Genomic DNA, 12,214 nt, shown 5'->3' with positions numbered 1-12,214 from the left:
ACTCTGAAACATGCTTTATTTTTACTTAGAAATATAGACATCTTTCTAGGTAAGTATGTATCGATTTACCTTATTCTTTCTAATACGTACATAGTGTTATGCAGCACAGAGCCATTATTTATTTAGCTGTTCCCCATTGACCAATACTCATTTTTCCCCTCTTCCCCTCTTATTATTTTTGTGACTAAAAACAATCCTGAAAAAAAGACATCAATCAACATCTTTTAAGCTTTTATTAGTCCAAAAGGCAACAAAAGGTATCTTATTATTGCTTAACTTGCATCTCCTTGATGACTAGTGAGGCTGAATACCCTTTCCACATGTTATGAATCATTTCTATTTCTGTGATTTGCTTTTTATTATCTTGACTTTTACTTTTACTTCCTCTTCAACCTGAGTTGAAATAAAAAGTTTTCCAAGTACTTTTCTTTCTTTTTTGGCTCCCTTTGGTTAATTTATATGTGTGTATGTGAGCTGTTTCCTTGTATTTATGATTGGCAACAAATAGTATCTAATTTTTAGGGATGCCTGGCTGGTCAGTTGATGGAGCATATGGCTCTTGAACTCCAGGTCATGAGTTTGAGCCCCACACTGGGTGTAGAGATCACTTAAATAAATAAACTTAAAAAAAAAAAGTATCTGATTTTTAGAATTTGAGGTTTTCCTTGTAGCCCTCTTACATGATATATTTTTGTTAAGTGTTATATGAGTATTTGAGAAGAGTGTGTATTATTAGCTCCTTAGGTATAAAGTCATAGTAAATATTTTTTAAAGTTAATGTTTGCTCTTTGAAATAAACTCTGATAACAAATTACTGTGCATTTTCTTCTACTCAACATTTGCCCAGGGTATGCATATGTATTTTATTTTTAAACTTTCTGCATTATTTTGTTTTATATTTGTCTGAAGTCACCAAATCTGGTTCTACACAATCTAAGAGTCTTTTTTTTTTAAAAAAAGAAGAAAAATAATAAAAATAAAATAAATAAAAATTAAAAAGAAAATAAAAGAATCTATTCCAGTCATATTTATTGTAAATATTGTCCCATATGCTCATATTCTGTTCTCTTTCTCCTTCCACCCTCACTTTACTTTTCCTTGTCTGATTTTTTGTTTGTTTTCCTCAATACCTATTTTCCTTTTTTATCGGTTTGATTTATGAATTTCCCTAACAATTTTAAGACACATACTACAGTGGACATTCAGTATTCTCTCCTCTCCACTTCACGAGATTCCCCACTTTTCACTTAGGCATGTACTTCTAAGTCAGCCCTTGTGCCTCCGTGGTAGTCACTGGCAGGTCTTGGCAAGTGGCTTTTTTCTGGGCACAGTGACTGGTCTCAAACTGGTCCAAACATAGCAAACCTCAGGACTTTTTTTTGACGGTGTGGGTAGCTATGATTTTTCCCTTTCCAATTTAAAGAGAAAGGCTGTAATTTCAAATTCAGACATCTTCAAGAGAAAGAAGCCAGTCTGAGGATGAAAGGGTACACAAAGAAAAGCAAAGCTGAGAGGATAAAACCGAGAGAAAAGGGACTGCTTATCAATATCTTAACATTAAAATTTAGGTCTATCTTCTTCCTACTAAAAACAGTATCTATGGTCTCCTCCCCTCCCACCACAAAAGTTTTAACAGGCTCCATGCAACCCACCAACTGCCCACCACCCATCTCCCATGCCAAGCACTTCCTGAGACCATGTAGAATTTTAGCTCTAGAGTGGTTAGTTCTCCTTCTAGATCTATTTTGCATGTCCAACAGCCCATAATTTTCTTCTTTGTCCTCTTGTGCCTTATTTAAGAAGAACTCCTTGGTCTGATTATCTAGTTTGTTAACTTAGTCATCTAGTACAACCATGCTGCTACTCAGCCTGCTACTGAAGTTTTTATTTCAGAAAACATGATCCCATTTTGCAAAAACTTTCTTATTCTCATTTCTTTTTCATAGCACCCGTTGCTATTTTATGGAAATTACACGCTCTCAAATTTTTTAGGATATTTTTGGACAAAAATGTTATCTTTTGTCCATTAACATTCAATTTGTTTTCTCAAATATCAATTCCTCTTTTTGTTCAGCTTGAGGCCACTCTTTCATCCTATTGGTTTTCCTTAAACATTTAGTGAGAATCGCTTAACTGAATTGGCAGATAAAGTTGGTTTCCCTAACACAGTAATTCATAATTCTGGATGCATTATAGAAATCACCTTTTTAAAGAAAGCTCCCTATTTGATCTTAATGTGCATCCACCACTGGGGCGTCTGGGTGGCTCAGTCGTTAAGTGTCTGCCTTCGGCTCAGGGCGTGATCCCAGGGTCCTGGGATTGAGCCCCGCATCGGGCTCCCTGCTCCGCTGGAAGCCTGCGTCTTCCTCTCCCACTCCCTCTGCTTGTGTTCCCTCTCTCGCTGGCTGTCTCTCTGTCAAATAAATAAATAAAATCTTTTTAAAAAAAATGTGCATCCACCACTAAGAACCAATACTTTAATACATGTAAAAATCCCTCTTCACCCTGCCATGAATGTGCATGCTGATTATATAAGAGTTCTGGCTGTCAAAAGTATCACACATTGATGGAGGAGGTGAACAACTAGATGGATGCCTTCCAGAGGGAAGAGCTCCACATTCACAGTGACAACCGGAAGCTCTCTAAAGTATAACCCTGATTCTCTCCCTGGCCCTAAAGCCCATGATGGAGATACCCTCGATTTACATAAATATGTTCTAGTAGCTTAGCCCTGTGAGTAAATACTGTAATCAGGTATCCTAATTGGTCCTGCTACAGTTGTCCCGAAGTCTGCTAATTAATTACCTTTAACAACTGCTATGGTCTGAATGTTTGTGTCCCCCCAAAATTCATATGTTGAAATCCTAACCCCCAAGGTATTAGAAGGTAGGGCCTTTGGGAAATGTTTAGGTCATGAGGGCAAAGTCCTCGTGAATGTGATTAGTGCCCTTATGAAAGAGGGCCCAGAAAGCTTGCTTGCCCCTTCCACCTGTGAAGGTACAGCATGAAGTAGGTAGTCTGCAACCTGGAAGAAGGCCTTCACCAGAATCCAACCATGCTGGCATCATGACTTGGACTTACAGCTTCCAGAACCGTGAGAAATAAGTAGCTGTTGCTTACAAGAAATCTAGTCTATATTTTGTAATAGCAGCCTGAACGGACTAAGACAACTAACTTCTACCCCTTCCTACTTTTCAAAGTCTCTGAGCTTTGGGACTTTCCAGAATTGAGGTGGGAAAACTCACTTTCCTACTGTTTCACCTTTAAGTCTATATTGGGTTGCAGATTTCTCCACACTGTGTGGTTGTGCCATCAATCTGATCCCATATGCTTTGCATTTTTCATAAATTCCTCCATTTTTTGATCTTTAGATGACACCGTTCCCACCTTTTGAACGCTAATAAGGATGTGTCCTTATTTTCCTATTTTTTATTCGTTTTGTTACTTACCTAGATTTTTTTAAGATTGTTTATTTTAGAAGCAGGGAGGGGCAGAGAGAGGAGGGAGAGTCTTAAGCAGACTTTACACTGAGCGCGGAGTCTGACACCGGGCTTGATCTCATAACCCTGAGATCATGACATAAGCAGAAACCAAAGAGTCATCACCCAACAGACTGTGCCACCCAGGCACCCCTGGATTTTTTCATTATACAAATAAAATATCCTTATATTAAATGACTCAGACCATACTAAAGGATTTAAGTTACAAAAGATATAGTCTCTCACACTAACTTTTCCCTCCTGAAATTTCCTGTTAATAGGACTCAAGTAATTACTGCTATATAACTAATCTTCCCTTTCCCTACTCTGCTCTTGGTTAGTGGGTACTAAGTCTAGCCCACTCAACGAGAGGGGAACTAATCTCCATCTCTTAGAGAAGGCAGTATCTAAATATATTTTTCACAATTATTCTGCAAAGGAGATTTGTCTCTTCTCCCCCAATTTATTTATTTAACCATTTATTTATATCAGTAAGGACTCAAGGTCCTTTGGGTCAAAATAGAATGCTACAGTTATTTCATTGTTGAAACTGTTCAAGCTTTGGTCATTGGGCACTCTTTCGGGCTGGCGCCTATGTCCTTTTCACATGCCCTCACCTCTCTCCCACCCCCATTTTTTTTTTTTTTTTTTTTTTTTTTTTTTAGTGCTTCCTTACTTGTTGGCACTACTTGATGCTCTGGGCTCATCTTGTGATATATATCCTATCAGTTCTGTTTCTCTGGAGAACCCTAATATAGTAGATAATCAATAAGTATGTTGGTGAAGAACTGAATGACTAAGCAGGGTGCAGGAATTTTTTTAAGGCCCCAAAAGTAATTTTGAGGCATAGTCACTATAATTACTAATACCCCATATACCCGTTACCTCAAATTAATGAATGAATGGTATACGTGAATGGGAATAGCCTTTGATAACAGACCTAGAATCAAATCTTAAAGCTGGCATTCACTAGCTATTTGATTTTAAAGTAAGTAGTCCTTGGGGTGCCTGGTTGGCTCAGCCCGTGGAGTGTGCAACTCTGGATCTCAGATTTGTAGGTTCAAACCCCACAGTGCGTGTAGAGATTAGTTAAAAAAAATAATTAAAAAAATTTTTAAGAAGTTCCTCCATAAAATAAATAAATAAATAAAATAAGTATTCCTTGAAGTCTTGGCATCTTCACATTTAACACTGAGAGAATATTACCACCCTCTGGGAGGACTGTTACGAGTTTACGTGATAATACATTTAATGGATCAAGCAACGTGTCTGGTACATAGCAAGTGCTCAAAACACAATAGTTGCCTTTTTTCCATTTCCCCCCTAATTCACTGGGAGGATGGAAGTCACCTGGTACCAGTTCCTTAACTGTAACCTACATATACCATAACAAACCTCTGCCCATGCATCTGTCCTTTCAGCCCACCAGAACATTCTTAAGCTAACTCTTCCATCTATGGAAAGGGACTCTAAACTTGATTCCTTTCTCTATAGCACTTTATTTCTCCCTTAACCATTTCTCTTTTGCTTCCAAAACATGGAGCTCATTAGACAAGAGTTCACTGCCTTTTCCGTCTATCATTCCATTCCTCGCCTACTTCTGCTCTGAAACTTCTCATCTTTCCTTCATTGGCCAATCCCTCCTAAACCCATGGCAGAGTCTTCTGGTTGTTCCTGCCAACCAAAACTGCTTTCTTAGAGGTCGGGACTATTGTACCCCACATCAGAGGTCTTTCTCTGCCTTCCCTCTCCTCTCTGCAGGATTGGAGGCTGCTGCTGTCTCCCTTTTCTCCACATTTTCTCTCCTAAATTGTCTTCCTCGTTCCCATTTATGCATCATCTTTCTCTCACATGAATCCTTGTCTCTCACTTTGACTTCCAAGGCTCAATGCTGTTTGCTTTTCTATTTGCTTTCTCTCTACAAAGTTTCAAAGTGTTTCTGTGTAAAAGCCATTACCTTCTTAAAATAAAGCCAACTTCCAACACAGATCTTGCTCCAAACCTTTGGTTAGGCAAGTTCTCTTCAGAACATTTCATTTCAAAACCAATTAACAGGTCTTTGCAACATGCTGAATTGCCCTGCCTCTTAAAAGACTTTCTTCCAATTTCTCCATTTTATCAATGACACCAAAAATTTAACCTGGCTCTAAACCCAAAATAATCTGCAAATTTGCTCACCAAATCCTATCAATTCTTTTCACAATGTTCATCTCCTCCTGTTTATTCCTACCACTTCAGATGATTAAGTCCTGTTTTACACATGTCTGGCTCTTAACAGTCTTTTTAGCTCCCAGTCTTTCCCCTATTCTTCAATGGTTTCATAGTCCAATGTCTCAATAATCTTTCCAGTTCATGGGACTCAGCATGTGCCTCCCCTGCTCTAGAATCTACAGCACTATTTTCCACCATCTGTTGGATCAAACCCAAACTCTTGGGTCCTAGCTTCCAAGACTCTACCTAACACCACCTTCTTCACTGGCCAGTCTCACTCATCCACTTACACTTAATATAACACACACAGGAGCAGGGCTACCAAGATAATCATGCCATCTACCCTTTTCTCCGCTCCACTCCAGACAGGTTCTTCCTGTGCTCCTTATCAGCTGTTCATTTTTTGCTAAATCTATGCTACTTGCCCACTGAAATGACCTTTCCACTTTGCTCTGCTTTTTCAAATACTATTAACCCCCTCTTTTTTAAGTATTTATTTGTCAGAGAGAGAGAGGGAGAGAGAGAGAGACACTGAGCAAGCAGGGGGGAGCGACAGGCAGAAGGAGTAGCAGGTTCTCCACTGAGCAAAGAGCAGGACTTGATCCCAGAACCCTGGGATCATGATCTGAACCAAAGACAGACACTTAACTGACTGAGCCACCCAGGTGTCCCTGCTATTAACCCTTTGAGGCCCAGTGCAAGTCTGTCCTCCTTTCTAAAACCTTCCCTAATATTTACAAAGCTAATACTAAATCCACTACCTTTGTTCTGGATTCTATCATTCTCACTTCCTAGTAATCTTCTTATGTGATACCTCTTCTCTCTCATATATTATTTTTTTTTAAAGATTTTATTTATTTATTTGACAGAGATAGAGACAGCCAGCAAGAGAGGGAACACAAGCAGGGGGAGTGGGAGAGGAAGAAGCAGGCTCATAGCGGAGGAGCCTGATGTGGGGCTCGATCCCATAATGCCGGGATCACGCCCTGAGCCGAAGGCAGACGCTTAACCGCTGTGCCACCCAGGCGCCCCTCTCTCATATATTATTAATCTCTACTCTGTTAGTGTTTTTTCCATTAAAATACATCCTTATTAATTTTTTTTCATTTAAAAGGCAAAATTTTTTTTTTCTGACCTTGCAACTCCTTCTGTGTGTTCCCATTCTTTCTCCCTCTCAACTATCAGACTTCTTGAAAAAGTAATTTATACTTACTATCCCTTCTTCCTTACTTCCCTTCTACTCTTCTCCTCACCATTACCTGGCTTTTATTCATAAAACTGCTTGCAAAAGATCTCCACACTATCAAATCTAATGAACTCTGTAGCAAATATGTTGTTTTTGGTGTTATGGCAACAATACCTCACTTTTCCTTGAGAGAATTTCTCTGCCTGATATCTGAGGTCTGATAGAACCATCAAATATGGGTTTATCTCTGGGGTGGGCACAGGGCTGACCAAAGGACCACACCAGGCAGAAAGGTGGCTAGGGCTGAGTTAGCCCCATGGGCCCATGTGATCTTAGAAGCTATGTCCCCAGGCCTTCCCAAGGCTTCGATTATTCTGCCTTTCTTCACTTCTGTGAGCTTACCCAATATCTACCCATAAATCTATCCATAAATTCTCTGCTTAAGTTAGCCAAAGGCAATTTACATTGCTCATAACCAAAGAGAAATCAACTTTCTTCTCCTTGTCACCTTCACTGTGGCTTCTGCTGTTTAAGAAATGATAGTAGCTAAGGTGAGAATGCTTTCACTAGGGGACCCAATAATGGCTTCATTAATTGTGAGGTAAGGCTATCTGGGACTCCATATGCTGCCAGGCAATAGTTAAAAGGGAAGATACAGAAGCATACATGGAAACTGAAAGAATCTTGGGGTACCTCTTTGTACTACCACTAGCAGTGAAGTTACCAGTAGACTATGGCTACCCTACACAGGCAAGACCTGCAAGGGCTCAAAGCAATCAGGAATAAAAGTTTGTCTGACTCCAAAGTCCATACTCCTTAACATACCACTTTCTACTGATATCAATCTACTTGTAGCTCCTTAATCAAGAAATGCTCCCTCTCATTTCCATGCCTTGTATGTTTGTCTGGAATGTTCATATCAACCTTCCAACTGAAAACTTCTAATTATTAATTAATGTAACTATTATATTATTATTATTATTACTATAATTAAGTAAACTCCTAATTATCCTCTTTGAAACTTTCTCTGATTCCTAGAGGTTAGTCCCAAACATCCTGACATAATACTCCACAATATCTTAACATAAAATACACTCTACATGCTTACTGGTTTTTCCCACTAGCCTGTAAGGCTTCTAAACGGCAGAAACTGCATCTTTTATGTTTGTATCCTCAACAATTAGTACTCAGTATATGGGAGTAATAAATTTCTATTGAAAGAATATCTGGTCTTTTTTTTTTTAAGATTTTATTTATTTATTTGTCAGAGAGAGAGATTATTTATTTATTTGTCAGGGAGAGCAGCAGGCAGAGGGAGAAGCAGGCTCCCCAATGAGCAAGCTCGACGTGGGACTCGATCTCAGGACCCTGGGATCATGACCTGAGCCAAAGGTAGACAGAACCAACTGAGCCAGCCAGGTGTCCCAGTACCTGGTCTTTCCTAATTTTCCATAGTATCAACCACTGCATCTTAGATTTGGGGTACTTATATTTAAATTAGCATCTAATGAATACTGTGTTCAGTCCCTTAATTATTTGATATGGTATTCCCCAATCCTTCCTATAAGTCTAAAAACTTCTTAAGGGCTGAGTTCCCAATGTTTACTATTTCCGTACTCTTGAGCACCTATGAGTATTAGGCACATGGTAAGCACTCAATAAATACTTGATGAACTGAATTTAAAATACAGTATTAGCACATTAATAGGAGCAACTTATCACGCTCTACTGATCTAATTAAAAGATCTGGCCTTCTGAAGTAGTACAGTTGTACTCATAGGGAAATTTTAATGAGAAAAAGAAAAATTATCCAATTGGACAGTTAAAAGCTTTTCTCTTAGTAAGAGTTCCACAAATATTTTATGGATAACAAGAGTCAACCTTTAGAGCTCAGAGTAAAAGACTCAAGCTATATATCCCCATGCATATTGGAAGTAAGATTACAAATTTAAGGGGTCTGCCGCAACCATAATTACTTAAATTCCACTAACCCTTAACAAATTCATAAGAGAAAGCATAAAAATATTTAATAGCAAATCAATCAATGTCAAATCAACTATGCTAAAGATGTATAGGGCTACCTCTCCATGATATATAACGTGGCAGTCATTTACTCGTTCAACAAACATTTATTAAGTCTTTCTGAATGACAAGTGCTATGTTAGGTCCTAAAATCAGAAAGATAGGGGTGCCTGGCTGGTTCAGTCGGTGGAGCATGCGACTCTTGATCTCAGGGTTGTAAGTTCAAACCCCACGTTGGGTGTAGAGATTACTTAAAAATAAAATCTTTTAAAAAATAATAAAAAAAATAAACTTAAAAGATGAAGAGACCACAGTTCCTATGTCAGGGGTTGCAGCTTTGCTGTGCTGCAATGGTATTTAAGAATACAACGGGATGGGCGTGGAGTCTACTCTAAAAAAAAAAAAAAATAGAATACAAAGTGAAACACACTGCCTGGAGTTGCTCAACAAGGAGGCTCTAGGGAGCAGTCTGGTGGAAAAGGTGGATAAACACATACCTTTGGCAACGTGATTAGCCTTAACCCAGAAATAAGTGCAAAATTTTATGAGGCCACAGAGGAAAAAATAATTAACCTACTGAAGAAATAAGGAAAAGATATGGAAGACACTGACATCCATTCGTGAATTCAATGCAAGTCAAGGTGTGAGAAACCTACCACAACAGAAACATCTGAGATAGAATCAAACCTGAAACTAGGGTTGCAAGCAGGGTCGGAAGGATTCCAAAGCAAACCAATCCAACTCATAGCAAACCACTGTAGAAGAGCCAAAAAGTAAAATACCCCCTGCCGTTAAGCGTGAGAGTAATGAAACACACATACAAAGGAAATTAAACCACCACATGGTGTAATTATAAGGGGAGTCTTTTAAACAACATATGGCATAAAAGTTCAAAGGGCACCAATCATTAAGAGTTAGAGAGCTCTATTAGGAAAACCTTCATAAAAGTAGAGTTAGAACTATCATCGGTGGGGAGAAGAGCACAGGGAGGACTGTCCACATGCTGAGAAAGACCAACGTCATTAACAAAAGCAGAGATCTGAACTACATGGTTGTGGGACCATGAGGAGGTCCAAAGGTTTGGACACACTGGGTAAAAAACTAGACACACGAGTGAAGGCCTGATTTAGCAGAGCCTGGAACACAAGCCTGGTGGCTTGGACACCATTCTAGACTCAGTAGTTGTCAACCATGACCGCTATATAGAAACACCTGGGGAACTTTAAAAACTGTACCTCTGGCTAGCGCTCACCTCATATCAAAAGTAAGAGAATCTTTGAGGGGAGTGGTGAGGACATTAAAATGTAAAAGCATACAAGTGATTCTACTCTACAGTCCAGATTCAGAACCACTGGGCCTGGGGATAGAAAAGTAAGGCATGACAGATAGGGTTAAGACCTAAGCTTGATTTTAGTCCCTATTTATAAGTAACAGTTCTGAACTGATTACCTGTTGAAGCTTATCTTCTAACCTGAGTTAAACATTGTTTTCTTAAAGTGTTTCTTTTCCCTTGTTGACAATGCTAAGCTCTGAAAATCAGAAAATAACCCATCCATTTCTCTCACATGATGGGTTCATTGACTGCACAGTCTGAAACTTAGAATTTTACTTCCATAATTTAGACAACTAATTTAGAAAATAAATATTTCAATCCTATGCTGCCCTTACATCCCTGTAGTGAAGTGCTTTCATATTAAGGAATGTTCTAGGCTGCATCCATGTTTGGATTTTACAAAATTTCTCTTTTAAATATAGAGAGAGTGTAATACCTACATATACAAAAGGCATATTATTTAGGCCAGAGCAAAATATGAGATTAAGTATTCACTCTTATAATACCTGGAGACATTATACTATTCCTGGTTTCAGATGTGCAATGATTACAAAGTACTTTATTTTGTAACAAATACTGTCAGAATACTTCACAAATAAAGGGAAACAACAAATGTATCCCATACAACAACTCTGTGCTACATTAACCAGTGTTTGTGGGAGAAAAAAGTCATCAAGATGTTTAGACAGTATGACAGCCTGTTGATCCTTCAAAAAGGAGGCTGGTCTGTTTGCTCACTTGTTTTTAAAGAAAAAGCAAAGAAACGAATATGCTTCAGGGTCCTGCTTCAGGGTCCATGTTACTCACCAAAGTGTCTATTCAAGAAATGTGTACTTTGCTTATAGGTAAGCAACTGTCTTCTTTATGCGAAATTAAGTTAGCCACAACTATCTTATTTTTGGTGGTGTTAGGTCACTATATCTACTTAATGGTAAAAATGGTGTGAGGACATAAGTTGGAAGCCCACAGCACACACATAGGTAGGTTTGCGCAGTCTCTTATTTCCAGATAAAGTTAATAAACGCGAAAGACCATATCTCAACGTAACCGTGGGGCGGGGAGGGGGCAGTGAGTAGAGGAAAACCCAACAATCAAAATGTGAAACATGAAAAAGAAATACGGAGCCGGATTTCAAGAGTTGGCCATTCGCTTGTACCAATCCTATTAAGGAAGGAAAAGAAAGGCTTCTAAAATTCTAAAAAGAAAACGCAAACCTAACTCTCTGACTAAAGGCGTGAGACTTAAGAAGCAAGTCGCATGAGTCTGACCAGCGGGTCCGAGGAAAATTCAGAGATCAAGGAAAGAAGAGGGGATGAAGGAGAAAGGAAAAGGTGAAGGAGGCAGGCAAAGGCCATCCGGTGTGAACTTGGATGCCCGGGTCTTTATGCACCCAGGGCAGCGTGGAGCCTCTCTCGCCCCGCGCGTGGCTGGGGGCCGGGCCGCAGCGCGAGTCCCCCACCAGCCTGGCACCAGGGGGCGCGGGGCGCCGGAGGTCGGGGAGAAGAGGGACAGGCACAGCGCCCACGCTCGCACCCCACCGGGCTCCGCACTCAGGGGTCCCCAGGAAGGAGACACACTCTGCGCAGCTCTCGTCTCCGGGACCGGGAGGGGGTGGGTGGAGCAGAGCCCGGAGCCGCCCCCCGGAGCCGCCCCCGCAGCCCCGGCCCCCGCCCCCCGCCCCGGCTGTCAGCGGCCCCCTCCCGCAGTCACTCACCCGCGGGCTGCGCGGTCTCGGCCGCGGCGGCGGCAGCGGCGGCGACCCCCGCCTGGGTCATGATCCCAGGCGGGTACGGCAGGGGTGTCCGACCGCCCGGGCGAATCTCTCCGTCCGCGGCCGCCGCCTGCTCCTCTGGGGCTGGGGGAGCGCGGGCCCAGGCCCTCCTCTCCCCCCGCCCCCGCCGCCTCTTCTTGCGGCCACCGCCGCCGCTGCGAGCCCGAGCCCTCAAGGCCGGAGACCCGGCGGCAGCTCGGCCTCAACTTTCC

At 40.8% G+C, this 12,214-nt stretch overlaps 1 protein-coding gene across 1 annotated transcript in view; it reads right to left on the bottom strand.

Annotated features, from left to right (window-relative positions):
* The window catches only part of USF3 (upstream transcription factor family member 3), a 50,549-nt gene extending 38,335 nt beyond the window's left edge, over positions 1–12,214 (bottom strand). Inside the window, exon 1 of the mRNA XM_026493478.4 lies at positions 11,946–12,214. The gene's annotated coding sequence lies outside the window, so the exon portion shown is untranslated. The remainder of the gene's footprint in view (positions 1–11,945) is intronic.

Source organism: Ursus arctos, unplaced genomic scaffold (assembly GCF_023065955.2).
Source record: "Ursus arctos isolate Adak ecotype North America unplaced genomic scaffold, UrsArc2.0 scaffold_4, whole genome shotgun sequence".
NCBI classification, from domain to species: domain Eukaryota; kingdom Metazoa; phylum Chordata; class Mammalia; order Carnivora; family Ursidae; genus Ursus; species Ursus arctos.
This window is presented reverse-complemented; position numbering and strand designations above follow the sequence as displayed.